The sequence below is a fragment of the Oreochromis niloticus genome, linkage group LG22 (genome assembly GCF_001858045.2).
Source record: "Oreochromis niloticus isolate F11D_XX linkage group LG22, O_niloticus_UMD_NMBU, whole genome shotgun sequence".
Classification (NCBI taxonomy): Eukaryota; Metazoa; Chordata; class Actinopteri; order Cichliformes; family Cichlidae; genus Oreochromis; species Oreochromis niloticus.
In genome coordinates this window covers 33102672-33112178 of record NC_031985.2, presented here as the reverse complement: position 1 = coordinate 33112178, position 9507 = coordinate 33102672, and the positions used below count along the sequence as shown (strand labels likewise).

The following is a 9507-nucleotide window of genomic DNA, read 5'->3' as shown; positions in this document are numbered from 1 at the left end:
TTGATTTTGAAAACAAAAAGGTAAGAAATGCATCCTTAAAGTATGTCTGACACAGATTAGTAGTACAGGTGTTAATCTCACCACAATCCTGGTGGTTCCAAACTTCTACCATTTACAGATGATGGAGGAAACTGTTCTGTACCGTTCCTTTATCTTAGGTCTGCAGACATTTCTTTAGAATTCATGGCTTGGTTTGTGCTCTGACATGCACTCCTAACTATGGGACCTACAGATCTGTCTAAATCATGTCCAGTCAACTTATTTTACCTCCAGTCAAACTGTAGAGATGTGTGACAGATGATCAGTGGAAACAGGATCCAGCTGAGCTTAATTTTGAGTGTCCTGGCAAAGGCTGTGAATACTAATGTACATGTTGTATTTTATTTATACATTTGAAAGAATTTCAAGCAAACGTTGTTCACTTTGTCATTATGGTGTGACATTTGAGATGAAAAGTGAATTTAATCTACCAAGGAATAAGACTGGAACATGGCACAAGTGAAGTGCTATGAATACTTTCTGAATGTGCTGTGTGTTTGACATATTTTCTGCTGGCTTGATCTTTGATTGCTTCAATCTGCATCTCAAAACTCTTTGGGCAAAATATTAACCCCAAGTTGCTCTCCGATGAATCCATTGGTGTGTGAATATTAGATAGAAAGCACTTGCGTAGAAAAAGCATAGAAAAAACTGCCTGTGTGAATGGGTGAATGAAGCAAGTTGTGTCGTGAACCAAAGGTTAGCGCAAGATGCAGACCAAGAAGCAGACTCAGAAGCTGACTTAGTTCTCAATCGATTTTATTTACACACAAAGGAACAAGATTGGTCCATATACAGTACATATATGCACATGGAAAACACTGGTGTAGCATTGGGAATGGAATGGGACCTCTGATAGGAGCTCTGAAACAAACGGAAAGGGTAGTGACTGACTGAGTGGTAGGAGAATGGAGTTATAGGTGGGTATTGCTGCTGGATGTTTGCTTACTTGCAAATGGAGAGCAGGGACTTCGGGGAAGGTAGCTGAAGGAGTGTCTGGGAGAGGAGCACGAAGGATCATGGCGGTCCGTCATGAAATTCCAGAGGAAGTCCTGGAAGTGCACGGCAGGCAGGAGGGCAGGTAAGTTAGTGAAGTGAGCAGTTGAGTTTTGAGTCACTGCTGAGCATTGCAGGTGGAACCAGTGCTTGACAGAAACTGTGGCACTGAATGGATCTTGGAAGTCATGGCCGGGAACTGAACCACAGGGAAACAAGATTACACATGACGAAATACCCATATAAGCGAGACACAAGGAAGGCCTAGTTAACACCGATGAACTGGCAGAGAGTGGAGGACAATGTTGGTCTAAAGAACCCTTCTGCTGATTAGCCGTGGATCCAACACAGGCGAAACTCCACCTATGAGAGCGGACAAAGGGGCTAGCATCGGCTCCAGGTGGAAAACCAGACACTCCCATGGTCCATGAAAAGTTGTATAAAGCACTTTTAGGTAGAATAGAAAATCGCTATATAAAAAACAGTCTGTTTACCAATCTGTAAAACATGCATTCTGTTTTAACATTTTCTACATCACCCCAACTTTTTTAAAAATGAGGGCTGTTATGGGGTTGTGCCTTACATGATACAGGTACCCAACCAAAGGAATTTATATGTTGAGGTTGTGGCTCAAAACATTAAAGCTTCCGCAGGGCATGCTTCTTCCTTTGTAGAAAATGGGAGTTATTTTGCCAGTTTGAGGATCACACGTTTCTATTTTATGCATTCTCTTTCATATTAATGCATTAATCTGTGACTGTGCTGCAAACACTTTTGATTACATTTATACATCAAAAATAACCAAACCACCTATAGCTAACACCTTCTGTGAATGTGCTGCAAAAGACACACATAATACTAATCTCCTACAATAGCATTACTTGAACTTACTAAAATATCTGGCTCCCAGTAACTATTAATAGTCTGCCAGGTCACTGTTCAGCCAGTTGACATATAAAAACAGAATGTTCCTCTTCTGCGGTTTAGATTTCATCATCCTTTAAGATTTTGTTCTTCTGATCTTTTTGAGCTTGTTTATTGTACAAGAAAGTTAATTTGTATCTGGAATATTTCCAAACTTTCATAGGAGTGGGAGTTGGATTGAATTAACACATGATCTCTGTGTTTGGTGAAATACTGCATGAGACACAATTTACAGAGGAATCTTAACTTTGTGTGAGAAGTTTATATGAGAGTACAATACAATGTCAAAGGCTTAAGGCCTAAAGGACATTTAATATGGATGTTTAAGTGATTTCTGAGATCATAATCTTTAAAACCTACTGCAGATTCTTTTGGGGGGGGGGTTTATCATTTAAATGACCATTTAAATTTTATTCTATAAAACTGACTTATAAGAATGCATGAAACCAGCCACACGGTCCAGTTTGCCATTTCTTAAAGACCATCAAGTTCTTAACACAGGTTTTACGATTACATGTCACATTTTTTACACCAGACTTAGTGCTGATACGCTAAAATACTTGTTTTGTTCCTGTGACTCCACTAAAAAAAAAACCTCTAACCGAGCTATCCAGGCCTTTGTAACTCTGAGTATGAAGTCTTTGCTTGTTTATTGTTCTTCTTCTCTGATACTTTCTGCCTTTATTGTATTGCCTGTATCTTTATTTTGAACATGTTAAAATAGTATAGCAACAACAACAACAGTCATCTGCAGATCCTTGGTGGTAATCAGCCTTCATTAAGTGCATTTTTGGTGTTATTTTTGCTCTCATTTTTTTGCAGTTTTTACTCTGCTAGTTTGTTGTGGTTCCCTCTGTGCCCCAGGTGTTGATCCACTCTCCCTGTCTAATCACAGTTTTTCATGAGCGTGCCCATTTCTTACCTTAATTCTCCTGACATTAGTCTTTTTGACATTTTAAATCAAACTCTTGGAGCAGCTCACCAAGCTGTTCCCTGGAATCTCTTAGGAGCTCTTAAGTTTGAAGAATATTCGTAGCATGATGTCTCAAGTGCCAGCAGGCATGTTCGTATATGCCAGCCTTAAAATTTTTCATGGCAGAAAAAATTTCATCTGAGAGCTTGGTCCACAGACCAAAGACATGCACTACGGGGTCAGTGGTGACTTTAAATGAGACAGGTATGAATGTAAATGTGAGCATCTCCCTAGCACTCTGTCTCGGATGCACGGCTCCTCTTATTGTCAGCCAGGATAGGTTTCCATGCTTTTTTCTGTTGCTGGCTGACAGCTGATGTGCACTTAAGTGACAGGTCTGGTGCAGGGTCAGCAGCAGGACAGTCATCTGGGTCTGTAAGACTCCTGAACTCTGGGGTCTCTCTTTGTCTAACATGTCATCCATTTCTTAACTAGAAACCTGTTTCTCTTCTTAGCCATGAGCTGTTGTTTTAATTTAGACAGCTAGATGATGTTAACCAGAAGGAGCCGTGGCTCCTAATGACAGGTTGTAAAACGTGGCAAATTTTATTTGGGCCCCCTGTGGATATATTTATGAGGGATAATTGTAGGTAATGAAAATACAAAAGCACAATGTGCTATTTAATACAAAGCTTGTCCAATTTTAGCTAATTCAGCAATTGTTGAAGGAATCAAAATGTTTTACAAAGTGCTCCAACTGGTGTTTTTTGATTACACAAGTCAGAGTGTAATGAGTTCACACTACTCTTGTTCACCTGCTAAACATGTGGTAACTGTGCACATTAACTTTGTTTACACATTTCTGCACATTCAGAAATCTCAAGTATATCTGTGTTCAGGTAAGTTTTGAGAAATCATGCTCATCACTACGCTAATGTTATTTGGCAAACATTAGCGCTTGTAAACTAGAATAATAGAGTCTCAGAACACACTCGGGTTTCAGACGTTTTGAAGAAAAATGCCCCTGAAATTGTGTCTCTTCTTTGTTTTTGATTCTGGCTCCTCCATGATAATCAGTCTCTCTGCCTGCACACAGCACACTGTACCAGATGTGCAGCTTCTGATTGGAACAGTGTGTGAAGGTGAAAATGTCAATTTGTCTGTTGCAGGATAATTACATTTATGGAAAAAAATTCGGTGCTTGTATGATTCATAACTCATATTTTGTAAATAAAACACAGACCCACTTTTATATGCCAGTAGCTTCTGCATTCTGGTGTTTTCTGCTTTATGATCTGAGTCTATTTTCTTTTCCACAGAGGGGGGAAAGGAGCACCTAGATAGCCATAATTACCCTTTTGCAACTATGAAAGTCAAAATGTGATTGAAGGTGCAGTCCTTCACCCTTTTTTGGAATTTGCACAACTAGCTAGGGAACATCCAATATCCCTATTAAAGACATTATTTGTAAAATCATAGATGTTTTGATAATTCTGAGAGATAAAAAAAAGTAGAAAAAAGTAATTTAACCTTTTGTTGCCAGAAAATCATTGACATGAACTGGGAAATCTAGCTGAGTTAGTATGGAATGCCAGTAAAACAGGTTTTTAACCTGTTATTTCCTGAAACACCAACAAGACCAGAAAAGCTCAAATTTGTATCCACTTACACTAAAACATTACCAACATTACCAGCTTAAATTTGATTTGATGAACAATGGAAGTCATTGGTTCCACACAGTTTTTTAAGTGACTTTAAAGGATGCCATATGTTCTTTCTTGGGTCCCACCGTAGTCACAGAGTCCCTTTCAGATGGGCAGCTCCAATCACAAAGCAGAGCTGTTCTGATTATAGGGCATTCACTGAAATAGTGGAGATGACATCAGTAACCAACTTTTTTGTGGGGGTTCCGCTGGGATAGCAGTGAGAAAAGCCTGGTCTGAGGCACAATAACAGACTGTGGCATGAAAGCGGTACCAGGGTAAATTGGCCTCAGAGAAGAGGCTGGTGAGAGCAGATATAATTTGAAAGAGAACAGAGGGCAAAAGGGCCGGAGTGCATGAAATGACAGGATAAAAAATGTAAATTACTGTATTACAGAATCCTTTTTCATGGGCATGAAAAAAAACCAATTGTGATATGAAAGTAAAAGAGAGACGTTTGGGTTATAGTTGTGGTGAGAGATCTATTGTAGTATATTTCTATACTTTTGACTTTGAAATTATATAGGCTTCCTTCCTTTGGCATGAACTCTTTACCTCAGTTCTGTTTATGACTCTTTAGGCTGACTGTCCACTCCTCCTCTTCTTTGTCCTGTCTCCCCTCCACATCCATCTCCATCCTCCCGCTCCACCACAACACTCTCCTGCTCTCTTTATTCTTGCCAAACCTCAAGCCTGTACTAGAGCTGCAGACAAAGACACAAACATAAAGTGGCAACCTCTGGGTCAAGCCCTCATGATACAGACCGTCGCAGTGGCTGGAGGAAAGAATTTAAGAAAACGGACAAATACAGTTTCATTGCTACCTACCTAAAACAGTTAATTACATATGGTCACTGATCTGGAATTGTTTTTGTAGGCTGTCTGTGAACAAACTCTGCGGTTCTTTGCAAGCTGCCTATTTAATCTCCTCCATGGATTTCCCTCACACTGGTTGAGCTGCATTGACACGTGCTGCAAGCTGTAGACGAAAAGGGGGCAAGGACCTTTCAGTTTGTGACAACAAAAGATTTCTTCATTATATTCACAACAGAGCACTCACACTTGTAGTGTCCAAGGTCTGATTCAGACTTCTTAGTAGAGCCTACGATGTAATCTACCTAAATGGCCAAGGTGATGCAATTCTCTCACTGATAAATTCAAAAACTGTGTCAAAAATCTACCCGGAAACGCACATAAAGAATCGAAAGTGCTGAAGGGTAAATGGACTGATTCTTATATAGCGCTTTTCTACTCTCCTGGAGTACTCAAAGCACTCTATACAACATCCGACATTCACTATCTTCTAAGCTTTTAATGCTTCCTAACTAACACTGACACTCCGATGGATGCATCGGAGAGAAACTTGGGGTTAGTATCTTGCCCAAGAATACTTGGCATGCAGACTGGAGGAACCAGGGATCAAACCACTAACCTTCCAATTGGTAGGTGACCTGCTCTACGTCCTGTGACATTGTGTGTCGTGCTTTGATGTTTGATCTTTCAGTTTTTCGTGTACCTTTTAAAGTTTTATAATTGGCAAAATGGCCAGTTCAAGGTCATACCAAAGCATAAGTAAAGACTTTACCTAGGCCACACCAAAACCTTTATTTTATTTACTTATTTGCATATATTGATTTATTATATTCTTCTGCAGAATTCATACTTCCATCAATTACAGCAAATGGTCCAGATCCTGAAGCACCAAAGCTTTAGCTAAATGACCATCACGCTACCACCACCATGTTTGACTGCCGGCATGTCACTATTTTTATGAAATGCTGTCTTAGTTTTGTGCCAGATATCGTGGAACTCAAACCTTCTGAAAAATCTACCCTTTGTCTCATCAGTCTAAAGAACATGTTCCCAAAAGTGCTGGGGATGAACAAGATGTTGACGAGGCCTTTTGGTCAGCGGTGGTTTTCACCTTGGCTCTGTCATTAACATTCACACATAGTCATAGCCCGACAGATGCACTGGAGAGGGCAACATTAACAGCATTGCTTGTGTCAGTTGCAAATAACAGACATACTTAGCACGAACTTAATGTCCAGGTTTCATTCATAATCAGCCTACTAGTTATTAAGCATGTGCAAAGGTTTAAACAAACTGTCAAAAAGTCTAAGCCTATAACAGCTAGCATTTTCTAACCAAAGCCACCCAGCGGCCAAGAAGCTCCGCACAGAGTTGTGTGTCAGCCAGGGGAGAGGACAGGAGCTGTGTCACTGTGCTAATACCTACTTGTGCTCATTTCCCAAGGCGACTTATCTTTCCCAGGGGGAAACGGACACTGATCCATTTAGCTGCTTGTTAGGAGCACTGTTTTGTCTTGCCTCCACTTTCTTCTGCCAGCTCCAGGGTTACAAAACAGAGCCCACATGGTCATTCATACAAAAATACAAAGAATTTCAATTGAAGCAACTGCACATCAAGATTGATCGCATAAAAAATGAATACAATGAGGACCCCATATTTCTGGGGAAATAATCTTACGTAATTGCATAGAGAACCCAAAATCAGTTTCTAGCATGATTGGCAGTGAGTTGCTTGAAATCCACAACATGGTTCACAGTGCAGGTTTACCATATTGGTTGCAATCACTAACGGTAATAAACAGGAGTGTGAGGAATAATTATACTGGTTCTGACTGAGTTCAGTGACATTTAAATATCAGGTGGTGGGTTTTAGAATTACCTATATCGAATGTAAAAGCATTGTGCTATATAAATGCCAATCTTTTTTGCTGTAGGTTGTCATGAGGCATTCAAGATCATTCATATTTTCTCTTCACTAATACAGTGCAGAGCCTTAAACATTCATATTCAATTATTTTCAGTCCCAATGCCCTAAGTGCTGTAGGATATTATAACAATAATAACATAGAGTTTGAATGTGGCATAAAAGTGGTTCCAGTTTCAACCATCTGCTTCTATTGTTCTGTTTCTAGACAAGAATAAAAGACAGAATTCAGTCAACAACAACGCAATGAAAAGAGATAGTCAAAGGAGTTTGCAAAGAAAAGCGTCTGGACTTCTTTAAGTTGCTTGAAGATTTTTCACCTCTCATCCGAGAAGCTTCTTCAGTTCTAAGGTCAAATGGCCGAGAGTCCCAGATTTAAACCCAGTGGGAGTATCCCCCCAATGAGGGACAAAGGACCCCCTGGTGATCCTCTAATCACATGCGCCAAGGTGTGAAAGCGGGTGTGGGACCTAATCAGCCAGGGTTTCGGGTGAGCCCATTGTGAAACCTGGCCCCACCTTGTCAAACCTGGTTTCACAATGGGCTCACCCGAAACCCTGGCTGATTAGGTCCCACACCCGCTTTCACACCTTGGCGCATGTGATTAGAGGATCACCAGGGGGTCCTTTGTCCCTCATTGGGGGGATACTCCCACTGGGTTTAAATCTGGGACTCTCGGCCATTTGACCTTAGAACTGAAGAAGCTTCTCGGATGAGAGGTGAAACGTCTTCAAGCAACTTAAAGAAGTCCAGACGCTTTTCTTTGCAAACTCCTTTGACTACGATGACCTGCATGACTGAGAACCTTCACAGACAATGAAAAGAGATACAAATTAGACTAAAGATCATTGTGACTTAGTTGAGCAGACTGAAAGACTATGCTTCTTCCTTTGGCTGCGGTATGAATGTGATCGAGTTTAGAGGCAGATAACCTTCCTGCATCAACATCACTACAGAGCCAAGTCTGTCTATGAGGCATCGCACATGTGTACCAGTGTTGACGTCATAGGGAGTAGATTGCGAAGTCACTCGTGACTAATTTCCACAAAATAGAGTTAAAGGTCTGTGACAGCTGTTACATAACCAGCAAAAGGGCTGTGAATATGCTAAGGATGATCCATCACAGTGTTTTAGAGACAGAATATTCAGTTTATTTCAATTATGTTTTAATTAATGATGGGTCACATGACTTCTTTAGAGTGGCAGTGTTTAGCACTGTTGCCTCAAACCAAGAAGGTCTTGCTTGAGTTCAAATCTGTTGTCTGGGGCTTTTCTGTTAGAGTTTCTCCCTGTATGTGGGGGTTGTCTCAGGGTTCTCCTGGTTCCTCCCACTGTCCAAAGACACTCTTGTCAGGTGAGCACTGAGAACGCCTCATGGCTTATCCAGGGTGTATCCCATTTTCCACCCCACGACCACTGGGATAAGCTTCACACCTGCATGAATCAGAATTGGATAAGTGGTTAAAAATGGAGGGCTGTCTAGTTGATTCAAAGATGATTACAATCGCACTTTAGTAAGTTTTCTTAATACTGGTTGTACACAAGTAAAAATATAAAGGATAGGATCCACCTGTGTAAAAAATCAAGTTCATTATTGAACATTTTCTTGACTCATACATTTAAAAAATTAAATTCTAATAACTTTATTTTAATGTTAAGTTGTGAAAATGAATGATTCATTTGTTTTTTCCCTCACTATCATACAACCATGTCATCCAGAACCTATAGAATCACTGTTTTGTCAATTGTGATGTTTTGAAATGTTATATTGTTGCAGATTGCCACACAAACCAACTTAATCATAGTCTTGTGTTGGCAGGCGTGACACACTGCCAGTAGTCACAACCACCGGTACAGCCAGTAAAGGCAAAACTCCCTTTCATGAGTGTATCATGCTGTTCTGTACTTTAACTAAGCATCAACCACTTTTAGCATAAACACTCAAATTGAAGCTGACACTTTATATTTGCTCCATATTAATCCAGGAAACCAGGAATAGAGTTTTTCCACCATAATATACCCCGTGCTCCTGTTGTGTAGTGCCAAAGCCATAAATAAGAGCTTCAGACTGCATGTCTTTGGTGTATGTAAGCTTGGTAATTTCAGGCTGGTGTGTAAAATATGGCTGAAAGTGTCCTTGGCTTAAAAAATACAGATTTATAGAAATAAATATCTTTAGCTCGGTCTGTCCTTACT

At 40.2% G+C, this 9507-nt stretch overlaps 1 long non-coding RNA gene across 1 annotated transcript; it reads right to left on the bottom strand.

Moving 5' to 3' along the window:
- Positions 1 to 824: 824 nt before the first annotated feature.
- Positions 825 to 7562, bottom strand: LOC102081527 (uncharacterized). Its single transcript, XR_266014.4, has 5 exons — positions 6814 to 7562; positions 5404 to 5554; positions 5131 to 5279; positions 989 to 1091; positions 825 to 903 (listed from the first exon to the last, which is right to left on the bottom strand). It is a non-coding gene; the product is annotated as an uncharacterized LOC102081527 (long non-coding RNA).
- Between the last annotated feature and the right edge of the window lie 1945 nt (positions 7563 to 9507).